Source organism: Mus musculus, chromosome 16 (genome assembly GCF_000001635.26).
Source record: "Mus musculus strain C57BL/6J chromosome 16, GRCm38.p6 C57BL/6J".
NCBI classification, from domain to species: domain Eukaryota; kingdom Metazoa; phylum Chordata; class Mammalia; order Rodentia; family Muridae; genus Mus; species Mus musculus.
In genome coordinates this window covers 30,910,628-30,938,614 of record NC_000082.6, presented here as the reverse complement: position 1 = coordinate 30,938,614, position 27,987 = coordinate 30,910,628, and the positions used below count along the sequence as shown (strand labels likewise).

General features: G+C 47.7%; 1 long non-coding RNA gene across 6 annotated transcripts in view; it reads left to right on the top strand.

Moving 5' to 3' along the window:
* The window catches only part of Gm46565, a 39,458-nt gene extending 14,164 nt beyond the window's left edge, over positions 1 to 25,294 (top strand). Inside the window, exons 1-4 of one of the 6 annotated variants that reach the window (XR_001781994.1) lie at positions 1,196 to 2,282; positions 3,178 to 3,287; positions 10,169 to 10,254; positions 23,804 to 25,294. This is a non-coding gene — a long non-coding RNA (predicted gene, 46565). Of the gene's footprint in view, positions 1 to 1,195; positions 2,283 to 2,309; positions 3,288 to 4,553; positions 5,317 to 10,168; positions 10,255 to 23,803 lie in introns of those variants that run through there. The other 5 variants (XR_001781997.2, XR_001781993.2, XR_001781995.2 and 2 more) reach the window with 5 other exon arrangements.
* The last annotated feature ends 2,693 nt before the right edge of the window (positions 25,295 to 27,987 follow it).

The following is a 27,987-nucleotide window of genomic DNA, read 5'->3' as shown; positions in this document are numbered from 1 at the left end:
CTTTGTGTTTCAGAGAGAGTAACTTAGTCTGTATGAGGCATCTAATGCTTATACAAGTCTTTGCATGTTTCTTGTCCATATATAGATAGATGTGTGTGTGGGTGGGTGGGTACATGAATGGATCAATGGATGGATGGATGGATGGATGGATGGATGGATGGATGGATGGATACATGGATGGATGGGTACATGGATGGATGGATGGATGGATGGATGGATGGATGGATGGCTTGGTGGATGGATGAGTAGATGGATGGATGAATGGCAACTTCACTTTCTGACAGTACCTAGAGCCTAAAGACCAAGTTCTCAGGCTATGAAACTACAGAGCATGAGTGGTGCACAATTCTAGCCTGGCCCTGCCCTGTGTTTGGCTGAAAGGCCTATTGATGTGCTGAATTGTCAGCATGGAAAGTAGGCAGCTTGCACTGAGAAGCTGGCCATTTCCTTCCTCCATGGTTCTAGGACAATAAAGCATTTCCTACAGCGGGTGGATGCCTTCTTCGCCATGTCTGCAAGTGGTACAGGCTGTGAGCAGACAGGACTGCACCCTCAACACTACTCATATTCACAGAGCTTTGTGGGCAGCTAGGCTGGGGGTGGGGTGGGGGAGTCAAGCATAGCTCAGGCCAGAAGCTCTCTAAAAGGAGGTACAAATGGTGACAGCAGATATGACCATTAACTCAGCAGTCTCCGCCCTGGCTGCGGTAGCAGCTGTTGGGAAGCCCCTAGCACCCATGTCTGAGCCCTGTGAAGTGGAGAAGATTCTAACCTCAGCTCAGCGTTCAGTGCTCTGCATGACCTGGCACACATTACTTCACTGCTCTTAACTTAAATTTCATATCTATAAGTAATGGGATGAGTCAGAGTTATTTTATGGGGGGGGGGGTAGAATCTTATGATCTAAAAGATTTCTTGGAAGGATGGTTAAGAATTATGCTCACACTGGAGCCTGCTCTTGAACACTCTGAAAGTTCCATAGTGCATTAAAGGACCTGATCAGTCCTGTAGAGAAGATCCATGTTCCTCCTCCTCCTCCCCTCCCCCTCCTCCTCTCCCTCCTCCCTCTCCTCCTCCTTCCTTCTCCTCTTCTTCCTCATCTCCCTCCTGCCCCTCCTCTCCCTTCTCCTCTTCCCCTTCTTCCCCCTCTTCCCCTTGTCCTCCTTCCCCCCCCCTCCACTATGTTCTCCTCCCTCTTTACCTAGCACACTCAAAATCCTTTGACTACAGAGCTTTTTAGGAGAGCTGCTTCTCAGAAATGGAGCCCTCATCCACTTAATCATCCACTCTGATTTTTATGGGCTACAAGGGTGTCCTGAGTACATGATGTTAGAGACACTGTCACCCCAGTCATTCTACAGTTGGAGTGCCCTCCAGTGTGGTCCTGGGATATGATGGCATGGCTGATACACAGGAGACCTGCCGTTGGCTACCAGGAAATGAAGCCTTGCTCTGGACAGTCTCCCGGTGCCTTCCAGTATCCAGAAAGGCTGGGACCAGAGTCCTGACATCCAGTAGCACGGTGTGATGGAGTCTAAATGTTCATCATGGCTCACGTCTAAGGCCTAGTGCAGTGTGTCCCAAGCTGGAGTCATCTGAAGGGGTGTGGATACACAGATTGCTGGACCCCAATCTCTAAGGATACTGGTTCCATGGTCCCAAGTGGACCTGAAAATGTGCCTATCAGGTTCCCAGGTGCTGCTGCTGAGCTAGGAGCTTACTGTGAGACAGATTGTCCTACACCAATTCCCTCCCATTCTACAGGTGGCGAGGTCACAGGGAGTCAGAGGTCAGCACCACCCAGAGAGAGGCCCAACCTTTTAAATTAAAGTCCCAGTGGTCAGGGATGAGCTGACAAAGATGAACTAACCTGAAACTCCTCCCCCGTGGAGGGCCATCTCCCCTCCTCTCCCCTGAGAGGGCATCTGTTTTGAATGTGGATTTGAATGATTCGGTCCCAAGCCTTGTCGCCCACCCCCAACCCCCACTGTGGGCTCTAGGCACCAGTTATCCTGAGTAAACACGGATACAGGAGCGCCTGGCCCAGAGGGAGACAGGCAGAGAACACAGGGGAAAGCTAGAGGGGTTAAATGCTTTACATTTGACTGGGAGGAGAGAGCAGGCAAGACTCTGGCCCCTTGAGAGGTTTGGAGGACCAAGGGATGAGGAGCCGTCTCAGAAGCTTTCTCGGATCATTTCCTGTCCTCAACAGGCAGGCTCCTTCCAGCCATACTTCCGAATTGAGCGTGAAGGTGGACTGTTTCTCTTCCCAAAGCTTGGGGGTGAGGATGGGGTGGGGCGTGGAAGGGGATGGAAGGAGGGACCAAGGATGGCTCTGGCAACTTCCTACAACAGTCAGGAGGGACCAGCAGGTGGGTGGGCGTGCCTTGGAGTTCTTGGGTCTGGGTTGGCTAGCCACACTGAGGAGAGTAGGGAGAAGTGAGGAGGCCATGATTGCTCAGGAGCTCAAGATGGCCTCTGAAGCTCTGCTGGTTTCAAAGGGCAGAGCCAAGTAGCCCAGACACACCCCTCTTCACCCTGTTCGCCCCACAGGAGAACCCTGAGACAACCCTTGGAAGTAATAGAGACATTACTGGTGACCCCTCTTTCCCACTCCCCCCCCTCACCCCACCCCCACCCCAAACCCCTCCGCAGCCATGAGGGCTGGGGAGCATTGTCTTTTTGCCTGTGACTCCTGAGAGCCCCTGAGGTCCCAATGCTTCCCATAAGACTTCTGCAGTCCCCAGGGGGCACTTTGGAGACAGCCTTTTCTCTCGTGTCCTCCACCCCAGCTCCTCTGTAGAATGGCTGACAGCTCAGTTTCTTCATCCGGGCGGAACATTTAGGCGAGGATTTTACCTTGATGGCGAGACCCTCCTCCATTTCATAGGTTCAGTGTAGAGTCAGCTGGCTGAGGTGGCCTCTCTTGGTGGTGCTGGATGTAATAACCCAAGGCAGATGGCTGCAGTTCTCTTCGGGGAGGGTGTTTGAGCTGGTGTGGATAGCTGGTTCCCTGGCAACCCCTTTCCGGGTGGCTTTAGCATCCTTAATGAGCTGCTCTCCACCCGTGGTTGACATGTGGTGGGGTGCTAGGTCTCTGGGTCCTCCTGGACTATCAGCCAGGTACTTTCCTGGCAAGAGGGATTCCTTCTCTAACCTTTACTTCCGGACTTTCAGATCCCATCCAGCTGCATTGTTAACGACCTAGGAGGGCCTCTTATAAAGGCTGTGCCTGCCCCAGACTGACTTGCTGGCTTGAGTGTGCTTGTGTACAAACACAGAGAGAGGTATGTTGAAAGCTCCTGATTCTGTTGTGTAGACACTGTACTGATCTGTGAGCCATCGAGTGGTGGAGGCTGCGGACGGGAGGCTTTCTGGAGTCTCTAAAGAGCTCTGGGCTGCAGAGATACCGTGCTGGTGCTTTCCCCGAAAGCAGAGCTGGGCGGGGAGGCGGTACAGGGAGTTTACGAGCTTACTGTTGCTGTCATTTTTTTCCTGAGGAGGAGGAAATCTGAGAAATCTAGTTCGTGTTCAAAAGCACTGAGATTCTGGAGTCCTGGGAGCTGTCTTTGAGGAAGCTGTGGGCTGAAGTTAATAAAAAAGTAATAAGCGATCTCTTTCATGTGTGTGGTATGGTTCACTGTTCTGAGGAGTTCTTTCCTCCTCTCAACCTGCATTTCAGAACATTGGGAAGGCAAAGAAAGAGTGGGGAGGGCCAAGAGGCCAGGGGTAGAGGTGCTACACACACCCCACTGCCTCTGGTTTGTCCCTCTCCTGGTCCCCTGTGGCTATGTAGTGAGTGTCTATTATCCCTGCAAAGAACCTTGTTTAAGACACAAGCAGGGAGAACACTCACGGTGACTTATGATTCTCATTTGTTTTAGGGTTGCTACTGTGGCTGGCTTTATTCTTGTTTGAAAAACATAAATACACATCTGTCAAGAACAGCGGGCAGGCAGAGGCCCAAGGGACCTTGAATTCTGACGGGGCGGTTAGGAGTGGGAATTGGGTTGGCAAAGCGCAGGCGGGAAGTGTGTGGGTTGTGGGACTGAGCGTGTTGCACACAAGACAGCTTCAGTGTGCCGTAGATCACAACAGCCAGAACCATTTGGGAATCTAGGAGTGCTGGGCTGGGTCAGGTCAGGGACCTGGTCGTCCTGAAAAGGGAGTGGGAGGGCCTTTTATGGACACCCAGGGCATCCTCACTGAAGGGCTGCAGCTGTAGTCAGTGGCTGGCCTGGAAGTTGCTTCAGGGGCCTCTCCTTAAAGCCCCGCTCACCCTCAGGAACAGCACAAACTGATGAATCTTTGGTGGGAGCTGCCTACTCTTACAGCCCTGCAGATTTACTATCCTTGGGCGGTGGTGGCTCATGCCTTTAATCCTAGCACTTGGGAGGCAGAGGCAGGTGAATTTCTGAGTTCGAGGCCAGCCTGGTCTACAAAGTGAGTTCCAGGACATCCAGGGCTACACAGAGAAACCCTGTCTCGAAAAAAAAAAAAAAAAAAGACTGGCCTTGCAGGGACCACCACCCAAGACACTCATCCAACAGAGTCTTCTAGCCCAGCTTCTTACAGATCTAGTCAACCCAGGGAGCTTTGGAGACATGGTCATGGTCACTGCCCTGGAAATTATGTCCCACGAGACACAAGCCATTTATTCTGTGTGTCTCTGTGAGGCTCAGACAGGTGACACAGATGTCAGAGGGACACTCAGAGGGCCTGGGTAGGATGGGGAGATGGGCATCATTGGATGAAACTAGGCCAAGGTTGTTGCCTTGAAAAGTCAACCAGGACTATCAGGGGCCAAGAAACCACCTCCTAGAGGGGCCCCTTGCCAAAAGGAAGATAGCTCAAGGGGGACAGAGTCCTAGCTCTGTACGGAAGCACTTTCTCCAATCTCAAGTATGTCACAGTCTGTCCCTCCGCTGGCTGTGTAACTGCAGTCAAGTTTTCTCCCTGCCTGCCAAGTTGTCTTCATTTCCTGCTAGGTCTGTGGCTCTGGACTCAGCCGTAGCTGGCTCAGGACTCTGCCTGTCACCATCTCTCCCTGTGGCTTCCTTTTTGGACACAATCACAAACAAGAGTCGGAAGGCTGGTGAGCACATGAGACCAGTCATACGCCCATCACCGTAAGGTCCTGATGGGCAGGCTCTAGAAGGAAGGCTGTGGGTCTCTAGCTGTGATGCTGACTGACCCCGGGCAGATCGCTTCCCTTCTCTGGTCATCCAACTCCTCATCAGTTGAAAGAGGCAGTGGCTGCCATTGTTCTTCATGATGTCCTGAGCGTGGTCTTTGAATCCAGTGCAGAGCTGTTAGGTGAGTGTGGGGAATGAGAGTGGCCATCTTGGAGCTAAAGGAGAATCCTTTGTTTACTCTACCGGGATCCCGCAAATCTGGGGCAACAAGGTTTCCTCGTACATAGCAGGAAGCCAAGAAGTCATTTTAATTCTCCATCTCCATCATAAAAAATGAAATTGCTGCTTAACCCAAGGGGGTGGTGGGAGGCTTAATGGTGTAACTGGCAGAGTAGTCAGGCTTTGAAGCCACTCCCTGGGATGTCTGCCTGGGCTTCTGGGTGGGGTGGGAACTGAGTGCTGGCCAGGAATTTTCCCTCGACCTGCACAGTCCTGGCTTCCCCCCGCCAAGGCTCTTGGGCTGCAAAGCTCTCCCTACGCCCTCTCCTGCTGAAGCTCTGAGTCCCGCTGTATGTGCAGAGCCTAGATCCTGACAGGCCCCTTCTGTGCTGTCCACCCTGGTTTGATGCCCTCTGCAGGCCAAGGCTTCCTCTGGAAGGACCTACCCAAGCTCCTCTTTTTCTCTGAGATGCCTATCCATTGCAGAATGTCCAGCAGAAGAGACTCAGTTCACGGGCAATCGATCCCTCTGGCAAAGAGCTGCAGGCATTAACAGCAAAAGGATTCAGCATGCCTTTATTATGGGGCTCGTCTCTGGAGGAAAGCAGGGTGCATTAGCAAATGTTGGTGCAGCAAAGCCTCCGCAGAAGGGAGTGCAGGTGATGCAGCCAGTCACCTCCCTTCATCTCTGGGAGATTTGTGCAGTCTTAAGGTTGTTCTGCAGAAGCAGTGAGCACAAGAACAATTGTGCTGGCAAGTAGTTATCCCAGCCTCCCCTGTGAACACCTGTGTGGCACTCAGCTAGTACGGCCCTGCGGGTCCAAGTTCCACCCACCTCAGAAGTTTGACTGTGCTTATCCCACGCTGGCACTGGGGCTGGTGCTGGGCTGTAGGGAAGCACTGAGATTCTGCTCTGGGGGTGGAAAAGCACTGTCTGAGATGTGGGAAAGCTGGAGCTGGCCCAGGGGTCTGGGGCTGTGGGGTTCTCTGACTCTTGGACATTCAGGCGCTGCTGGGAGTCAGGGAAGAGCTGAGAATGGAGTTGGGAGTCCGAGGGCTGAGGACAGCATGTATTGTGGCTGGAAGCACAGAGAGGCCTTCTACGGGAGAATTAAGCTGCGACTTGATAGTTGAAGCCTTCTTTATGGCTCACCACGCTGGATCTTGATGAAAGAGACAGTCCATGGTTCTAAAAATGTTTATTGGCTGTTCATGGTAGAAAATGGATGCACACTGTACCTTACCCACTTCTCAGGATGGACCCGAGATTAAATACCTTTTTCAGGGAGGAATGTCTGGGAAGGGAAACTTATTGGCTAAGCCCCCAGGGCCTCTAGGTACCTCATTAGCATGGAGAACTGTTTTAGGACTATGTGACCGTAGGGCACATTTCCTTATGTGAGAAGTGTGACTCGTATTCCAGGCCAGGAATCTGGCATGGAGTGGGTAGTGCCTAAGCCTCAGGTGTGTGCCCACAGAGTCTCTGGGTCTCAACCTGCTCTACCTTACCAAATTTCCTGGCATAGTTTTACCGTCCCACACAGCCCCTCCTGTGAAAACCTGTGTGGCACTCAGCTAACACAGCCCTACTGCACCTCATGTACCGAGGTGGTGATAGTGCAGGGGACAGGTAGGCTGGTTTTGACTTGGGTAGTTTGGACTTGTCACCTGCAAAAAATTAGGTTTGAAACTGGGGGAATGGTATCATGTACAAGTAAGTTTGTCTATAAGTACTAGAGAAATCCTAAGGAACAAATGTTTTAAAATGAAACACAAGACTATTTATTCCTATAGAAATATCAGAAGACAGACCAAGACTTTGTCCCCTCAGGCAGGGACACACAGCTGCCGTTTGTCTTCTCTCTTTTCTAAATAGGACTTCATCCCCACCATTACTTTAGGATCCAAATGGCTACTCCAGTTTTGTTTTGTTTTTTGTTTTGTTTGGTTTGGTTTTTTGGTTTTTTCCAGACAGGGTTTCTCTGTGTAGCCCTTGCTGTTGTGGATCTCACTCTGTAGACCAGGCTGTCCGTGAACTCAGAAATCCGCCGGCCTCTGCCTCCCAAGTGCTGGGATTAAAGGTGTGCGCCACCACTGCCCAGCAACTACTCCAGTTTTAACCATTACATCTTCATTCCAATTATCAGTAAGAGTAAAAAGGAAAGAGGAAGATACATCAATTCCCTTTAAGAAAAATGTTCCCAGGGCCTGTCAAGATGGCTCAGTGGGTAAAAGTGTTTGTCACTGAACCCGAAAACCTGAATTTGATCCCTAGAAACCATCCCATAGAAGGAAGAGAATTGACTTCTTTAGTTGTCCCCTAATCTCCATATACAGACTGTAATAGGTACCTGAATGTGTGTGTGTGTGTGTGTGCGCGCACACACACACACACACAAATATTTTAAAAGAGAATGCCTGAAGTTGTACTGTAGGTAAATGTTTTTCCCAGCCTACTTTAATAAGGGTTCAACCTCCTCTCTAGCCCACCACCCACCAGAGGTAGGTTATTAGGATATGGGGGAAGTGGACCTGTTTAGAAATAGTTCTTTCTCAGCCCAGTTCATTAGCAAACGCTAAACACGAATCAGCAGCTGCAACCAGTCCGCTTGGCAGACACCACACAGGAATCAGCAAGGGCAGTTCTATCTAGAGGAAACCTCAAGTCTAGCCAACCAGTCCAAGTCTGAGGAAGCCGTAGGAACCTCATAAGAAGTTCTCTGGGGAGTTTCTCTCTGCGAAGTCACCACAAGCAACACTCAGCAGCACAATGTAAGGCGAACCAGTACACATGTGATGTCAGCGAAGACTAGGGAGGCAAAGCAAGGCAAACCACTTCTCGAGCTCCCACTGTCTGTGGGGTCATATTTATATTCTTTTTGAATATCACACATCCTTTCATATGTCATAGCAAAATATCCTTTCACCTGTGTGCCCCAGCAAACCATCATTCGACATAACTGACTTCCCAAAGAAACCACTTCATTGTACTTATCTATTTGTTAGAACTTACTCACATAGACACACCTGCTGAAGGAAATTCTGGGCAATCAAAGCCTTACTTAGAATGATCATGAGGTCATCTAACTATTCTATAGAAGACAGGGAGGACAAATACTGGGTACCAGCAAACACTGGCTACCAGTGGTGCAGATCTGTGGAGAAGGCTATGCTCTGCGGGCAGGGGCTAAGAGTTGGGCTGTGGCGTGTGTCTAACCACTAACCACCCTCTTGGAAATCAACTCATCTGATGGTGACCCCAGTGCACAAGGGATGTGGGCATAATGATGCTGATGCCGTGGACTGGATGGTCTCTGTTCCTCGCTCATCCTCAGCCAGAAGTTGTTCACGATCTAAGTTTGCTTTGCCTGGGAGAGGCCTCCTTTGTCCATGTGCTGAGTCACACAGTTTCCAAGGCAGATCTCAGTTCCTGATGCTGCCTGAATTTCTCTTTTGTAGAATCCTGGGATTTCTCCTTGCATTGGGCTGTTGGCCGCAAGGGACACATCTCTCCTTCAGACTTTACTTGAGCTGTGCCCCTGTGGGCAGTGCTGTAATCACCCAGCACCCAAAGCTTCCCTTTCCACTAAGGCAGGCCTCATAGTAGGTGTTTGCAACCCATTTTGCATTCAGTGCTGGGCTGAAACTCTGGAGACATAGGAGCCATCTCTATGTCTTCCCTCAGTGAGGACTTGGCCCAGAGCAGATCCCTTTGTGGATATTCTGAAGGAACACCGATGAGCAAAGGTTATCCCAACTCTAGACTTCCCATTGAATGAGAAGTTCAAATCCAAAATATGTGCTCTTGGCACCCTGGTGCTGCTTCCAGGGTATGTGGATGAATTTAGGAGACTGTGACTCAGCTGTGTAATTCTGGGTAGATTTATTTTGAAGCACCAGAAATGGCCCAGCTTACCACTTTGCATTGAGGGTGGTTCGGCTTCTGGGGCCTACTCAAAACCAGATGGAGGTAGAAAGAAGTTGGCTTAAGCTCTCTTCTTTTTCTCTCTTCCTCTGTCCTCCTCTGCCTCTACTCTCTTCTCTACTCCCCTTCCCATGCCCTAAATAAACTCGATTCTACACTACAAAAAAAAAAGAAGAAGAAGAAGTTGGCTTAAAGCAAATAGAAAAGCCACGTGCAACCCCAGAGTGTCAAGTGAACAAGTATTGTTCAAAAAAAAAAAAAAAACAACAAAAAAAAAAAAACACCAGGCTGGACACACTGTGAGTTTTAGAAATTTAGATGTCTAAATCATCTAAGTCACGATAATAAATGAAGGTCTCCAATTGTCTCTACATCTCCATGGACGCTCCTGTTTCCCAACAGTGCCTGATATGGGCTTTTAGGAGTGTTGTAAGGGGCTCTTCTTCAAGATGTGTCAAGGGAAGCCTGAGGGCCCTGCTAAGTAAGTCTGGTTCTGACATAGCTAAATCACAGGCTTATTGTCCCTTCCTTGCCTCCTCCTGGGCACAGTCTACAGGTAAAGTGGGCTTGGATGTCCCTGAGTTCGTACCTTTGCTCCCTGAAAGCAGATCTTAGTTATGGTCAGGTTCCCCAAACAGCTGGAGGGTCCTCACTACTGTGGGAGGTTCCCCTCCTGCCAAGGGGCCCTGGTCTGCCTCGTAACCCCTGTCATGGCCCCCAACTTTTTCTACCACATTTGTGCCTACAGGAAATTCCAGGCTTTTCTGGAGACCATCTTAACTACTCACAACCTTGTCCTTTGACCTGTCTGGCCTGGCTCGGCCCTAGACGAACGTAAAGTAAATAAATAGAATTCTGTTTGATCACACACAGAACATTTATCTTTCAGCAAGACGCTTCCTGAGGAAACACAGTGAAATGCTTTGGAATGAGAGACTGCTGTGTCAGTGAGGGTACGCTGTATGGAACCTCAAGGTAAGCCTCATGGGGGACCAGGCTGGGCCAGGCCTCTGCTGAGATCCCAGCTACCACATGGGCACCCCAGGCCCTACCCTTCTGCTGCAGACCTTCCAGGTCTATATCACCCTTTGGACCATCAAAGGTCCAAGCTTTCTGTAGCTGCCCAAGTTCAGGAGGGAGTGATCGTGGCAGCAAGTTCCCCCCATCCAGGAGGCACAGTCTTTCCTAGGTCTGTTGGCCAGTGTGGGGCGGGATTGTGCAGGGATACCCACATTTGGTGCTGTCTGTGGTACATCTCCTGCCTTCGCAGGAGCCTGAAGTAGGTAGGGGAATGCTAGTCCTCTTCTGGTTTGAAATGGAAACGTCTCTTCTCTAAAATGCTTGTCACAACCCTTTTATGTCTTTGTTCTTGTCTGGCCTTTGGACTCTAGAGGACAGCAGAGGTCCCAGACATTCTCTTAAGAAGCTCACAATGTCTTCTGGGAAAAGCACTTATTAAAGAGTCATGAGCTTCTCTCATAAAAGTCACACAGTAGACACCTACCCTGAGGGCCCCCTGGGCATCTTACGCTCATCACAATGAACACTGCTTCCCCTTGCTCCCAGGCTTTCTTCCACTGGGTGTCCAAATTATCCACACCTCCCCTACATCTGTCTGGTTGGCTGCTGTAACAAAATCCTCCTGAATGCAATTGTTAAACAACACATACTCATTGCCTACTATTCTAGGTCTGAAAGTTCAAGATCAACGTGTTAGCAGGTTGGCTGTCTGGCAAGGGGATTGGCTCCACACTCATAACCTGACACCTCCTAAAGCCCCACTTGATCCTAGCATGAGAGTAATGAGTGTTAGGTTTAACACACAAACTTTGGATTGGCACACATATTCAGGCCAGAGCTTGTGACCTGGTCACAGTCTGGACATATTAGCCAGCTCTCCACCATTAGAACAAAATCAGACAGGGAACTTTAAAAAGGAGAGAGGCTGCTTTGGCTCATGGTTTTGAAGTTCCATTGAATAAATGAGTGGCCTCATTGTTTAGGGTCTCTGATGGAGGCACTGGATTGGAATAGTGGGGAGCACTGAGCATAGCAAACTCCTTACATTATGAGCCAGGAAGCAAACAGCAAGACGGGAAATGGAAGATGCGGAGGTCCCATAATCCCCCCGTAAGGCACACACCCAGCGACCTAATGGTGTTCTGTTAGGCCTCACTTCCTAAAGGTTTCACCACCCCTCAATAGTGTCACCTTAAGGACAATCTTTGAACACCTGGGCCTTTGGAGACACTATACAAGTCCCCTGACCAGGCAATTTTCTGATGTTCCAGAAATGTTCTTTGTGAAAAAGCTGTTTCATTTGATACAGTTAAACTGTATCATGCATCCGACCATCCACTCATCCCATCCCACCATCCACCCATCCTACCACCCACTCATCCCATCCCACCATCCACCCATCCTAACACCCACCCATCCCATCCCACCACCCACCCATCCCACTATCCCAGATCCCTTTGAAGCTGTGTATCGTGACATGAAGAGGACTCAAGCTGTGTCTACAGGGACAGTAGCCTTTATGACTACCCCCCATACCTGCCAACAGGAGGCAGGTTAGGCTGGGCTGAAGTAGGGAGCTCTCATAAGACTTTCGATCACATTTCACCCCACACAGCAAACATCTGAACCATCCACAAGAAGAAACCCAGGCCACAACATAATGGTTGGCATAAAAAGCAGAGATCTGGGATGTGGTAAAAATCAGGCAAAATGAGCTCAGCAGGCACAATATATTTTTAGAAACTGGAGGAGCTTGAAGGACAACTAATATGTGTTCAGTAGGGAGAATAAAAGCAGTTGCACTCTCCATGGCCAGACCGCACACATTACCAGGAGTTTCTACGGCGTCTACATCACAGCAGAAGCAGTGTTAGGAGAGATGTGGCTTACACATGGCCACAGAACTGAACTCAGTCCGTCCGATGCCAGTTTCTGTCTGGGGAGGATTCCTTATTTCTATCAGCTTCCTTTTAACCAAGACAGCTAGAGTGTTCACAAACCAGTGGGCGTAGCCATTGGACAGTGTAGACTTAGCACTTACAGGGTAAGATAAGCCGTTACATGGTTTGTTAGCATTCTGGGAACCAACCATTGGGACTTTCTATCAGCTACATCTCAAGATACGTGTTGAGATCTCGGAATGAAGAAAAGAAATGAAAGAGGAGGACGTGACTGCTCCTAGGTGGAGAAGAAAGCTTATTGTAGATATGAGGGAGAGCATAGCAGAAGGCAGAGACAGAGGCGTCTGAAGCCAGAGTGAACATCACCCTGAGCCTGCTGTGTGAGGAGGAAGGGGAGGGAAGGGGAGGCCAGGAGACTAAGAAGGAGGAAGGGTAAAAAAAAAAAGGCTAAGAAAAAAAGGGGGTGCAAGTAGCCAAAATGGCTGGATTACATAGGGCAGGGCAACCCAGCCATTCAGGTTAGGGGTCAGGGTATGCCAGCCAGGAAGACCCTGTAATAGGTAGAGACTGGTGGATGCTGGGAAAATCTGGCAGCCAGGTCTGCTTGATATGGTAAATAGACATCTCAGCTGTTTCTCCTGGGTTTGGGACCTAACAATCTACTTCCTGTTTATCTTCCCACAAACATATGTGGCTCTGGAACTGGACCAGGCTGGAAGTCTGATGGTTGACGTTGCCATCCGTCCTGGTCTTGTAGGAAGGAGTGAGTGGTATGACCTTGTCAAAATCACACTTCTCACAACAGTTAGTACTACAAGAGCCTGGCATTCAGATGTATGCCCAAGTGCTCACAGTGTTGCTGCCTGTGAGCATAAGAGCTTGAAGGCGGCCACGGGGAGGGGAGTAGAACACAGTGCCCCTGTGTGCATCCAAGCAGACTCCAGCGACACTCACCTCAGGGTGTGCCCAGCCCTGCTCATCTCATGCCCTAATCCAGGGTTGCTGTGAATGCCCAGTGGTGCACTGCAGGAGTAACATGTCATTCCTGGGTTTAGGTTTCACAGAGACAGGGGCTTCCTCTTTCATTTTATTCTCCATCTCCCTCCCTCATCCCTTGCTCTGGGGGAACTGTCTTTGAGCAGCCCTGAAGGGGTCTGCACGCTGCAGAACTTAGGTAACTGCCCAGAGCTGTGCAAGGGAGCCATCTTATCTGATACACCAATCTTTAGCCCCCAGGGAAGCCTCAGATGACCGCAGTCCCTGCTCACAGCTTAGCTACGATGTCACCAGAGGCCCTGACCAGAACGACCAGCACAAGCTGGTCCAGGATTCCCAATTTCAGAAGGTGGATGAGATAAGGGACTTTTCATCTGTTCATTTTTTATTTTTGTACACACCACTAAATATGGAGACAGGAGGGGAATTTGTTACACAGCAATAGATGACCAATATGTCTCAGGCTATAAATTATGCAGTAGTGGAAGCAGTGGAATAAGTCTGTGTGTGCTGATAAGGAACAGGTACTAAAATGTGTTGCTAAGAGAAAATAAATACAAACTGCAGGAAAACACAGATATCTTTTAATAATCTAAAACCCCATTACTGGCAGAGAGAGGTGTCTCAGTGGTTAAAAACACTTACTGCTTTTCCAGAAGACATGGATTCCATTTCTAGCTAACTGCCACCTGTAACTCCAGTTCCAGGGCATCCGACACCTTCAGGCAGGCACCAAACATGCACATGGTACACAGATATACATGCAGGCAAGACTCTTCTGCACATAAAATAAGCCTTAAAAATGTTTAATAAGTCTTAAAAAAAAACCACTGCTTACTGTATTCATGTATTTACATGCACGAATCTACCTGTGGTAAATAGCTCATTTTGTAGTGACTGTTGTGGTATGCGATTAATCCACTCTATATTTTCTGGCGGGTGTGCACACTTCTCCCTACCACCCCAGTGTTCTGGATCCCCAAAAAGAAAAACACACATACACAGCCTTATATTTTAAATGCCTTAAACAGCTCAATGACTTGGCCTCTCCCTAACTCCATGTGGCTTACACCCACTCTCCTCTGATATTTCTGAGTTAATACATACTAAATCTACATTTCATCTTTGCTGCCCTGGACCCTGCTTGTTGAGGTTCCCTGTTTCATGTGCTTCCTCGAGGTAAACTCGATATGGAGTTTATGGAGAGCCATCTTTGTCTATGTGGCTTCGAGGAGGTTGTCATCCACTCTGGGGTTGGACCCTGCTGGGCAGTCCTCCTGGGGCCATCCCCGCTCCCTCCCTACATGTCCTCTGTCTCTCCCTCCTGCAACTTCCCTGCGTGGTTCGTCTCCTATGCCCTCATCATAGAACAATCCCCTCTCCATCCTTCTTCAGTCCCTTCCTAGGGATCCTAGAAGTCCCGCCTCTGTCTCCTTGTCCAGCCATTGGCTGCTGGTAACTTTACTGAGCAGTCAAAACCCAACTGGGGACAGGCTTCCTTTAGTCCTATGTGGGGGACACCGTAGACAGGTTTTTGGGGTAACATAATTAGCAGAAGAACACAAGCCGCCACTACATGTACCAACTGTTAACATTAGTGCTTCTCTCAGCAAGAGAAAAAGAATGCAAAGGGGAATTTTTAATTTCTGTTCACTATACTATAGAGATGATATATACATAATGAAAACTTGTGTTGTGATGACGTCATGTAATTTTTATGCAACAGAAACGTTCTTAAAGCAACGAGGTTAGGGTACATGATCACTGGAATCTCTTTGAACTTTGATGTCTTATTGGTCTATTAAGATGGTCATGTGACCACAAAGGAAAGGAATGAAATCACATTCATCACGCTATGGACAAAAGGAGGTTTGGTGAAGCAGGCTTTGACAGTGATGCAGGAGGTGTGGGGTGGGGAATGGATCCCCTCATACCTGCTGCTGAGGAGCGACTGGAGAATCATTTAGGGGAGCTGTCTGGGCTGAGGATAGGGTAGTGACCTAAAATGAAACCTAATATCTCCACTTCCACTTGGCCATGGGCTACCTCCACTCAAAGGCATTCACTTTTAAATATAAGAATGTACTAGAAAAAAAATAAAGCTATGTTTATTAAGGGAAAACCTGTGTTGTAAGACTTACTATGCTGTACTCAAGATAGCATGACCCAGACTTTCAAGAACAAAATCTCTGAAATATCCTATGTATCCATAGATAACTAAGTTAATGTATTTTCATTCCACAAAATATCCCAAAACTACTAAAATATTCAAGCTACACTTAGCAAGTCATGAACAATGTAGAGAAACAGTTTAAGATTTTTTTAAAGAAAAAACGCTTATTGCTTAATGTCACATATTACTTGACATCATCAACAGACACTGTCCCGTTTTCTAATGTTTCTAGGGATGGAAAAGACTGGAGAAAGGGAAAAGCATAATATTGAGGGATTAATTATGAGGGGGCCTAGCCTTTAGCCATGCTGCTGTGATCTGGCGAGATACTGACAAAGCAGCAGTGAGCTGGATGTAAGAAATGTATACACTATTCATGAGTCATCAAAAATTAATTTAGGAAGAGCTGCTTCCCCATTCTAAGAGACACATGACAGAATGAGTGGACACATGGGGATTTTAAGAGCTGCCCCTCTCAACTCTGGGTGGCTGAGCATCAGCTTCAGAATGGCCTTAGAAAGTAACAGCTGGTCCCACCACAGCAGGGTGGGGTGTGTGTGTGTGTGTGTGTGTGTGTGTGTGTGTGTGTTCTGGTACAACTAGCACTGGCTCTGTTCCTGGCCCTGGTGACTTGGCTGACCAGGAAGTTCCAGTGAGCAATCATGGCTGAGGAGCCCTGATGGAGGATGGCAGCACTGAGAGACTCTTGTGATGGAGGGACACAAAGCACCCTAATGATGTGGTACCCTGGACTGGATGCTAGAGCAGAGGAGGGATGCTAGTGATGTCCATGTGCAGTCTGTAAGCACCCTAATTGTGATACCTGAATTGTGTGCTGAGCAGCAGAGGGATGCTAGTGCCCCTACGTCCATATGAAGTCTCTAAGCAGCCTGAGTGTATCCCTGTCCACCTCCTGACTTGCTGGGTGTATGGTCACTGGAGAAGGGAACATGGGAAGGAGGCTGGGTGAGAAGAGTGGGACTCCAGAACTCTCCAGTAATCTGAATAGCCTTTTCTACTCTGGGTTCTGTATTTTAAACCAGTAGGGGTGGATGCTTGTTAGCTTAATGCTCAAGGAACTTCTTGCTTCCTGGGTGAGGTTAAAAAGTGGAGCTTCAGGCTGGGGAGGGAGTTCAGACACTCAGCAGCCAGCAGGAAGGAGCTCATTGAGGCTCAGCCCATCCCTCAGGCTGTCTGGGGATGGAAGGTGACTGTAAAACTTGCCCCATAGGACCCCTCTCCCTCAGGAGTCTGGTATTTAGTTCTGGGAGCTATCCCTGGAATAGCTGCCTATTCTAGAATGAGAGAGAGGGCTGGAGAGAACAGGCCCTAGGGTAGTGTGCAAGACCTTGGAGTTGGGGAGGTTCAGTTCTTACCCCACAGATGATGAGGAGGAAGGCTGGAGGGCTGGGAGGCCTGGCCTGACTTGCAGGGTAGAAGTCGGTCAGCTTTCAAGTCCAGTCTAGGGCTCCTTCTGTTGCTATGGTTTCATAGTTGTGCTTACCAGACAAGTGTTGTTGGGGAGGGAGGACTGGCCTATGGGCTGGAGAGACCACTCCCTTTTTGTGGTCCTGAGGATCAAATCCAGGACCTTAGACATGCTAAGCAAACCCCCTCCCATTGTGAGCTGCACCTCAGCCATTTTAATATTTTATTTTATTTTTGAGACAGGGTCTTACCAAGCTCCTTTGGCTGGCCCTGACCTCGCACTGTAACATGAATACCCTTGGAGTAGTGAATTAGTCCCCTGTCTCAGTTTCCACATAGCTGGAATCATAGGTCTGTGTCCCCATGCCCGGCTCTCCTCTGCTTTGCTGAGGAAAGTTTCTCATTTTCCATTCTATATATGAGAGATGGGTCTGGATGCTGGCGGGGTCCAGTCTGCCAGCTGCTGACATTGCACCCTTTCTGAGTTCCATGTCTACTCTGCCTGTCTTAACTATTGATGACTGATCTTCTGAGTTCTTTGGGAGAGCCAAGGCTAGTCTCTTCTCACAAGTGTTAAACTGACACAAAGGACCTTTGTTGCCAGGACATGTCCCTATGAAGTCCAAAGTGGTTCCTAAAATGGTAGTGTAGGTAACAATGTCTTAAACAGAAAGACTCTGACTCGGTAAACAGAAGGATTGGAATTGGGCAAACAGAAACCTGACCAGTGTTCTACAAGAATCTTATACAGTAGGTTTCTGTTTACCTGGGACCCCCCCTCCCCCACAAAGGTCAATACCCTGGGCGAGGGAATCTAGATCCTGGTTAATCCAATCAGTTTGTAACAGCTCGAAGGCCCCTGCCCTGCTGACAGTCACATAAAATCAGCTTGCTTTTCTGCCATTTTGCTTCTCTCTGGCTCCTGAGAGATAGCCTCGGCAGTTTAATCCCCAATAAATCTACCCACAGCGTAGTCCAATTTGGTGGTCTTATTACACCCTCATTTATTTCTTGTGTCAAAAACTGAGAGGAAAATACTAGGCCTCCATGGGCTCTACCCCTCCTAACTAAACCAAACTGCCTTTTGACCCCCCCTGGGTAGAGATCACTGCTGGTTCCTGCCACCTACCTAACTTTAGAGACTTCCTCTCCTCTACAGGTTCTACCCACTCCTCTCCCTGCCTGCTCAGGTAAGTGTCCTCTCAGAGCTGCCTGCCCTGTCTCTCTCTTTGTCCCTCACTGGTTCAATGAAGCCTGCTCAACAAATGTCATATTGGTATGTCAGGCAGCCTCCCTATCCCCTCCTGGGTGCCCATCATGTTGAAAGGAATGCCTCTCCACTGTGATTTGGGGCATCGCCCTGACAAGCCTTTTGCCCTTTGGTGACATACTGGGGTTAGACTCTGTCCCACACCACTCCCCTTCTCTTCCTATAGCTTCACTCCTTTTAGCATTCTGTCTAAACTCCACCCCCACAGTTCCTTGGCAACAGCCAGGTAGGCCTGACCCACTATAAAAGGGGCTGCTTGTCCCCTCCTCTCTCTCTTGCCTTCTTGCCCCTCTCTCTTGCCTCTTGCTCTCTTGCTCCCTCTTGCTCCTCATTCCCTTCTCCTACTCTCTGTGGGACCATGAAATGCAGCCTGTTTTCTGGTGAAGCTAGGTGTAAACCCTAGAGACTCAGCAGGTAACTGCAAGGAATGAAAGTGAAAGAACCTAGTGGGGAAACTCCCACTCAATTCCAGATTCAGCATGCACCCAAGGAATCACGAGAGACCATCTTGATACAAACATACGAGGTAGTGAGGTAGTTTAACGACAGAGCTCCGGGCCAACACATATCCCACACAGGAGACAGCGGTTGTCGGCCACAAGGCTCGAAAGCTAGGGGTTTTTATAGAAATGGGTCTGGGGCTGGGGGAGGAATTGGTGCGGTTTCACATGATTGGTTCATTTAAACATCAGCAAACTGTACGTGTAGATCGAGGTAACAGCAGAGCATCTGGTTAACATTTAACCCACATCAGAAGGGCAGGAGATAGGGAGGCACTAGGCCAGTCCAGACATGCCTTTGCATTCTTTTTATCTTTATGACCAAGCAGCCTCAGGAATGTCTTAACGACGGGCCTGCCCGGGCATGCCCTGGCCTGTTTCATTAAAGCTCACAAACAACTCTTTGGGCTATTTGACATAAATTATATGAATCATAGGTCTCAAGTTTTATTTTCTTTCAGAAGGTGTTTGCACGCCATGTTCCTAAACACCAGGCTCCTCACATGAGGCCTCAGTTCTCCATAATTCTGTGGCCATCAGTCACGTAGGGCAATGCCCCAAGCCCCTTCACAGGTAGAGGATATGACTACATATCACAGCCTCAAGACAGATATCCATATTAATGAGGTACCTAAAGGCCTGAAGGGCTTAACCAATTAAGCTCCCCTTCCCTGCAAAAGGTATTTAATCTCACACCTGCCCTGAGAAAGTGGGTTATGGTTTCACTCATCACAACTCTCCACCATGACAATAAATGCCTTAAAACCATGCATCTCTTCTCATCAGCATCCACCATGGGGAACAATGGAGCAGGTCTTCCTCTAAAGAGCCACGTCTAATCTCCTGTAGGAGGCCTCTCTGTGTTCTCAGCCACCATCTCCACCAAGCCAAGCAGCCTGCCCAAGTAAGCCTAGGACACTCTTGTCCCTGAGAGAACCAGCCGGAGCTCTCCTCCTGCCCTTTCCCCTTCTGCCCTGGGCCAGAGCCAACCAGCCCAGTGTCTGCGGTGTCCAAGAGCTAAAACCTGCCATCCTGGCCTCCGTGTGGCCTGGGGACCTACGAGCCTGCTCCCGGCAGTTCCTTAGGGACTTCAGACTGTGCCTCCCTGCCCCTAGAGTGGGGTCCTATGGCTTCTCACAGCCTGATGCTTGCCTGGCAGCAGCTCGGGGTATACACAATCAAACTTCCTGTGTCCCACCTGGGCTGGACTGGACACTGGACACCATTTTAATTTACACTTCTCTCCAAGTGGTCATGGCTGGCCTCTACTTCTCTATTCTCTCCCTCTCTCTGCCTTTTTCCGCCACTACTACCCTCTTAACTCCCCTTCCCATGCCCTGAATAAACTCCTGTAGCTGGTCCCTCAGCGGGAAGGGATACCTCGGTATGGGCCCAAAGAGGCACTCCCTTCTCTCATATATCACCACAGCTCTGTAGAACATAATCTTATACCTCTTTATCTTTTTATAAACACATCAACTCCTATGCTAATTCTTTTGCTTCTCCACCCCTACTTCAAATGAACCATGGACTTTTCCCATTCAAAATTAGACTTACAGACTCCTCTCACCTTCCTTCTTCAACGTTTTTCCCTCCTCAAACTCAAATAACATTGAGCTTTACTGCCTGTTTTTTCACTGTGTTATGGCTTGGCCTTGGTATAAGCTTGACATTTAGTCTTAATGGCCAGGAAATGGGACCTTTGATTTCCAAACCTTCACAGACTATGACAACTTCTGCTACAGCACAAGCAAATGAACTGAAAATCTCTTCTCTCTAAGCTCTGCTTGCTCTCTTCTTCTAAAACCCCCTATGGCCAAGCTTTCTTTATTGTCTTGCCCTCCTCTCAGATCTCTGGGTTCAGTCTTGCAGAGATCCAAATGTCTTCTGGGAATGGGTAATATTGAGGAAATTGTCACGAGCTGTTTTACTCTACTAAAAAGCTGGCTCTGGAGATGGGATTTGGCCTGACTACTCTAGGCCCAAGCATGCTTGACTTTTAAAGCAGGGGTTATCAATCTTCCCAATGCCGTGGCCCTTTAATACAGCTCCTCATGTTGTGGTGACTCCCAGCCATAAAATTATTTTTGTTGCTACTTCATAATTGTAATTTTGTTACTGTTATGAGTCACAACACAAACATTTTGGGGGATAGAGGTTTGTCAAAGGTGTTACAAGAACCACTGGTCTAAAGGTTTCACCTAAAACCTCTGTTTTGGATCAGGCTGGCCACCTGAGTCTGTGACAGGGAGAAAGAGAACAAAAGGGAACAGTCCAGGAAAAGACACTGCTTAAGAGCAGCTAAGAGGTAAACTATGCCCAATAGAAGTCACTGATGGCTAGATGCACTCACAGATGCTTGGCTCTCTGAATACTACTCCTTTTTCTTGGTTTTGTTTACTCTCTTTGAAACTTTTTTGAAATGTAAATATGGTTTTCTCAAGACTTGTAAGACCATTAGCATGCTGGATTTTTTTTGTTTTTGTTTTAAACCTATACAATCCCAAGCAAAGCTAATTTAAACCTTGTAACAAAAATGTTCTACTTTGGTGGTTTCATCCCTGCACCCTAGCTTACAGTCCCTAAGTTGGTATTGTGCCTCTCTCTCCTTGCCAGAAGAACCCCCAACCCCATTCTGAGGTTGAGGATCCACCTGCTTGCTCAGCTCTGGGTTGGTGTGGGGAAGAGAAGGCCGGGAAAGATTGCATTTAAACACAGAGTGAATGCCTCTGACTTATCTTGCTTGGGAAGAGCAATCCATGCTGCTGGCACGGGATTGAAGTAGGGGGGCTCTGGGTAGCCCTGTGGAGAAACCTGTGCTCCTTCCCTCACTCCAGTTTCATTCAGTTTGGACCTTGTGTGTGTGTGTGTGTGTGTGTGTGTGTGTGTGTGTGTGTGTGTGTTTCAAATGGCTTTAATAAGTAGCCAAGGTGGAGAACCCCTGGATCGAAGTGACCGAGAAAGGAACATTGTGGTAAGTGGGTGGAATTAATTATGTTTGCTAAGTTAAGGTACTGTCTAGAAAAGCAAGTGGCTGCTTTGCAGGGCTGCATATTGTTAGCTGATTGGATTCAAATTTCTATGGAACAAAGGCACTTGTACTTTCTGCTTTGTGCTCTCTGTGGCTACTTCTGTGGGGTGTGGAGAACACTGTCTAAGCTAGACTTGGATCCCGGTACAGCCCGTGTGGAAGAGGCTCCCACTTTAAAGAAAGGGGTTCTGTTGTAGGAATGTCAGGATATTAAAGGCTGAAAGGCTAGCTACACTTAGCACAGTCTGATTCAGAGCACCAATTATTTCTATTCTGGGACACTTCTTGCATTTCTCTATGATTTGACTCAGGCCATCTCTCCCATGCTAAGCAGAAATGAACATGAAACTTGATGACAGACTATGAGGATCATTGCAGTCCCCAAAGAAGATACATGAATGGCCAAAGGTGCATGAAAAATGCTCAGTGACCCTAATCAGAGAAATATAGAGATCAGAACCATAATGAGATACTGTAACAAAATGCCCTAGACTGGGTACTTTATAAATTGAAGAGGTTTGTTTATTACAGTTCTAGAGGTTGGTGAGGTCAAGATCAGAGGACCTGCATCTTGCACATGACTTCTTGCTGTTTCATTCTATGAGGAGGTTGGAAGGAGAAGAAAGTACAGGGCAAGGGTACAGAACTCATTCATCCTTTCATCAGAAACACACTTGTGATGCTAATCTACTCTCACTATAGTGGCGCTAATCTTCTTGAGAGATGGGGAAAGGTGAGGAAGAGAGCTGGGGAGCTCTCAGGAGGGAATCAGTTGGAGGGAGAAGCAGACATGCCTGTTACAATGTCTCATCAGGGTTCATAGGAAACCTGTGCTTACCCCTGGGAATCTCTGCCTCTAGGTGGGGGAACAGGTCATCTATTTAGCCTGGAGGTGGGAGTGGGGACTCCCATCCCTGAGGCTATGACAGCCAAGCTTCTGTAATCAACTGGTTGTGGTATTGTGAAGGAGGTATCTGAATCAGCGGGAATAAATGACCTTCAGTTTCCCTGCCGACCTTGAGACTTTATGATTTTGTAATTCTAAGTGTTGTAAGGAACGTAACAAGGAAATTAGTTCCATCCTGTTCGCATGATAGTGTCTTGCCTTTCAGCTTCCTAGAGGGAAAGGACTTTAAAAATGCTGCGCCCTTGGAATAGATGATGCGATCCGAGCGCTTTCATTCCGGGTCAATTCTCTTAAGCATCATTGTAATTATGACTGAGCAGATGCTCCATCGTGCTGGCTGATAAGTTTGCCGAATTTATCTCTCTCGAGCAGGCGTCGTGGGATGACTGAACACAGAATGTCATTTTGATGCATATTCTTTTTTTTTTTTTTTTTTTTTGTTTGCTGAACACTTTTTGAGTTTTCTATTACAGAAGTTACATTCTCCCTGTTGACTCTGGGTTATTGAAAGTGCTGTGCTTTTTTTATTTTTAAGAGATTTGTGTTTCATCCTTACATCTCAGAAGCAGCTTTTTGAACTCGCCAGCAGGAAGGGGAGGAGATATTCTGGATGGTTCTGCCTACAAAAGTACCACCCATCTCTACCTGATTGCAGGATGCCCACCTAGGTACTGGGCACACAATGTGTCCTAGAATAATAGAGAGGGGACAAGATTGTGCAGTTACTCTTAGCAATGGCCATCAGTTACATTACTCAGGAGGCTATGGCAAGGAGGGACATGAGTTCAAAGCCTATCTGAGCTAAAGAGGACAGCCCAGGGAAATTATTTGAAAATTTTGTCTCAAAAAACAAAACAACAACAACAGAAATGGGCTGGGGACATGCATGGCTCAGTTACAGAGTACTCTCCTAGTATACTCGAAGTTCCCCAGTCCTACAACAAACTAACTAAAAAATAATATTTCTTGACCTTGTGTTCCATCTGAAAATATTGGTATTAAAATTATAATCTATGTATTGTTACTAGTCTTGGTTATTTTCATAATGGATGTTGAGCTTTGATAAGAGACCTACAATCTAAAGACTTCTTTAACCACAACAGAGAAAAAAAAGAAGCATGTAGTGAATGAGAGAGGAAAGAGTTACAGCAGAATCATGCCCTGACTAGAAGGTACTAGGGCAGTCAGGAAACCCAACACTTCTCTCTGGTTTAGGCCACCATTAAGATTTCCCACCAACTTAACACACCACAGTTCTTCTAGAGAACGATTAATTTATTCCCATCTGTATTGAGCAGATGGATAGTGGAAGGGTCAGCTTATTTACCCTAGAGCTCAGAGAGAAAATGGACCACAGGAAACATGCTGCATACACCTGGACAGGACGTAACCAAGGAGACCATGCATGAAGAGCCGAGTGTAAGTCTGGAAGAGATGATCAGCGTGGGGAGGGACCCAACAGCTGTGTCACAGAGCTGAGATGATCGCCTGGGATGAGTGGCTTGGCTTAGTGTGTGTGTGTGTGTGTGTGTGTGTGTGTGTGTGTGTGTGTGTGGTAGTTAGACTGTGAGGGTACAAACAGCTCCTGCTTCTGTGGCTCTGGCTTTCAGGCCCACTCAGGAACAGGAAACAAGGTCTGTCTAAGGAAGGGAGCCAGGATAAGAACCTGCACACCTTCAGGGAAAGTGTGGGTTAGGAAACAAAATGAAATAAAACTACCTGTCTGATGGCTCAGCAAGATACTAGGAACGCAGATATTTCCTCTGCTGGGCCCTTGGTGAACCAGGGCTCTCACACAGGTTAAATCTGAATCTGTATAGCCCAGAAGGATGGAGACTCACAAGCTAAAGTCTTCAGATAAAAGGGAACCCAGGCTGCTTACCAGTTTGATTTACCCCGAGAGTAAAAGTGGTAATCCTTTGCTGAAGGACTTCTCCAGAATCTAGGATGAGAGGAATTGCACAGAGTGCACAAGCCACAGTAGAGATGAGAACACTGCCCACCATGTTCACGAGATGGAGGATGCGATGACCAGGACCAGCGAGCCTGGAAACTGGGGTATGGGAAGGTAAAGGAAAAATATGAGCTTGTCTAAATTTAATAAAGAATGTGCTTCAAAACAAAAACAAAAACAAAACAAAACCAACAACTTTTAAAAATTCCAGCACTTGGGAGGCAGAGGAAGGCATATTTCTGAGTTTGAGGCCAGCCTGGTCTACAGAGTGAGTTCCAGGACAGTCAGGGCTACACAGAAACCCTGTCTCAAAAAACCAACCCCTCCCTCAAAAAATAAAAAGGATGTGCTCATAAATGACACATATACAAAGTTGCTTACTGCAGTGTTGCTTACAAAAACAAAGCAAAGCAAACATGAGGAGAACCTGGACACAACAACCCATGTGCTTGTTTGGAGGACTGACTAAAAAACAAACAAACAAACAAACAAAAAAACAGAGCAAACCAACAGTGAAGAAATATCCCATGTTTACTAATATGAACCAAGGGATGTCTTAGTAATTAAAAACAACGTTTATATACTTAGCCATTTGATTAAAGAAGTGTGTGCATGTGTGTGTGTGAAAACAATTTATATTTGTGTGTATAGTAACATTGAACAATTTTTAGAAAACTAATACATGGTGCTGGGTAGGTTATAAGCCTGGGGGAAGAGAGAGCCACTGGGCCTGGCTTGAGTGTTTCAAACCCCAAATGTAGTCTCTCCTCCCCCAGCCTGAAACCTGCTTGCTCGGGGTGGAGCTTCCTGCTCATTCGTTCTGCCACGCCCACTGCTGGAACCTGAGGAGCCACACACGTGCACCTTTCTACTGGACCAGAGATTATTCGGCGGGAATCGGGTCCCCTCCCCCTTCCTTCATAACTAGTGTCCCAACAATAAAATTTGAGCTTTGATCAGAATGAATTTGTCTTAGCTCCGTTTCTTCTTTCGCCCCGTCTAGATTCCTCTCTTACAGCTCGAGTAGCCTTCTCAGTCGAACCGTTCATGTTGCGAGCTGCTGGCGGCCGCAACATTTTGGCGCCCGAACAGGGACCTGAAGAATGGCAGAGGGATGCTAAGAGAAACGCTGCTGGTGTGGAGCTCCACAGGAAAGGATCTTCGTATCGGACATCGGAGCAACGGACAGGTACCCATGCTAGCGCTAGCTTAAAATTTCAGTTTTGTAAAGTGTTGCTGAGGATGCGGTAGGATACGAATTAAGCTTGAATCAGTGCTAACCCAACGCTGGTTCTGCTTGGGTCAGCAGCGTGTTAATCGGAACTAGAAACGGAAACAGGCAGGTTAGCCGCAGCTTTTTAGGAAGCTGCTTAGGTGGAAGAAGAAAGGGTTTAAAGTCATGGATCAGGCGGTTGCCCATAGTTTTCAGGAGTTGTTTCAGGCCAGAGGAGTAAGGCTTGAAGTACAATTAGTAAAAAAATTTTTAGGTAAAATAGATAGCTGTTGCCCATGGTTCAAGGAAGAAGAAACACTAGATTGTGGAACCTGGGAGAAAGTTGGTGAGGCCTTAAAAATCACTCAGACAGATAATTTTACCCTAGGCCTCTGGGCGCTCGTAAATGATACAATAAAAGATGCCACTTCCCCAGGGCTAAGTTGCCCCCAGGCGGAGCTTGTGGTATCTCAGGAGGAGTGCCTGTCAGAGAGGGCCTCCTCAGAAAAAGATCTTCTTAACTCAAAAATTGATAAATGTGGAAACTCGGATGAAAAACTGATTTTTAACAAAAATCACTCAGATAGAGGAGCTGCCCATTACCTTAATGAGAATTGGTCCTCTTGTGAATCTCCCGCTCCACCTGTAGTCCCCACTTCGGGAGGTGCCACTCATAGGGACACACGACTAAGCGAGTTAGAGTTTGAGATTAAGCTTCAGAGGCTGACTAATGAGCTTCGGGAACTAAAAAAGATGTCAGAAGCGGAGAAGAGTAACTCTTCTGTAGTTCACCAGGTGCCGCTAGAAAAGGTTGTGAGTCAGGCTCGTGGGAAAGGACAGAATATGTCTAATACGCTAGCCTTTCCTGTGGTCGAGGTAGTTGATCAGCAAGATACTAGGGGCAGACATTACCAGACCTTAGATTTCAAGTTGATAAAAGAGTTAAAGGCGGCTGTTGTGCAATATGGCCCTTCAGCCCCATTCACTCAAGCATTACTGGACACAGTTGTGGAGTCACACTTAACCCCTTTAGATTGGAAGACTCTTTCTAAGGCTATCCTGTCAGGAGGAGATTTTTTGCTTTGGGATTCTGAATGGCGAGACGCCAGAAAGAAAACTGCTGCTTCTAACGCTCAGGCTGGTAATTCAGGCTGGGATAGCAACATGCTTTTAGGGGAGGGTCCATATGAGGGACAGACAAATCAGATTGATTTTCCTGTTGCAGTATACGCACAAATTGCGACGGCCGCGCGCCGAGCTTGGGGAAGGTTGCCAGTCAAAGGAGAGATTGGTGAAAGTTTAGCTAGCATTCGGCAGAGTTCTGATAAACCATATCAGGATTTTGTGGACAGGCTATTGATTTCAGCTAGTAGAATCCTTGGGAATCCGGACACGGGAAGTCCTTTCGTTATGCAATTGGCTTATGAGAATGCTAATGCAATTTGCCGAGCTGCGATTCAACCGCATAAGGGAACGACAGATTTGGCGGGATATGTCTGCCTTTGCGCAGACATCGGGCCTTCCTGCGAGATCTTGCAAGAAACCCACACACAAGCAATGTTCTCAAGGAAATGAGGGAAAAATGTATGCTTTAAGTGTGGAGGTTTAGATCATTTTAGAATTGATTGTCCTCAAAACAAGGGTGCCGAGGTTAGACAAACAGGCCGTGCCCCAAAAATATGTCCCCGGTGTGGAAAGGGCCGCCACTGGGCAAAAGATTGTAAGCATAAAACAAGGGTTTTGAGCCGCCCGGTGCCGGGAAACGAGGAAAGGGGTCAGCCCCAGGCCCCGAGTTACTCAAAAAAGACAGCTTATGGGGCTATAAATCTGCTGTCCAGCCAACAAGATCAGTTCTTGAGCTTGTCAGGTCAAACCCAGAAAATGCAAGACTGGACCTCTGTTCCACTGTCCATGCAGCATTAACCCCAGAAGTGGGAGTCCAAACTCTGCCTACCGGAGTCTTTGGACCACTACCTGTAGAAACCTGTGGTTTTCTCTTAGGACGAAGCAGTTCTATTGTAGAAGGCCTGCAGATTTATCCAGGTGTTATAAGTAATGATTATGAGGGAGAAATTAAAATCATAGCCGCTTGCCCTCGTGGTGCTATAACTATACCCGCTAATCAGAAAATTGCTCAACTTACTTTGATCCCTTTGCGCTGGTCACTATCTAAATTCTTTAAAAATAAAAAAGGACAAAATAACTTTGACTCCTCTGGCGTAAATTGGGTAAAATCTATCACCAATCAAAGACCTAACCTTAAATTGATTCTTGATGGAAAAAGCTTTAAAGGATTAATAGATACCGGGGCCGAT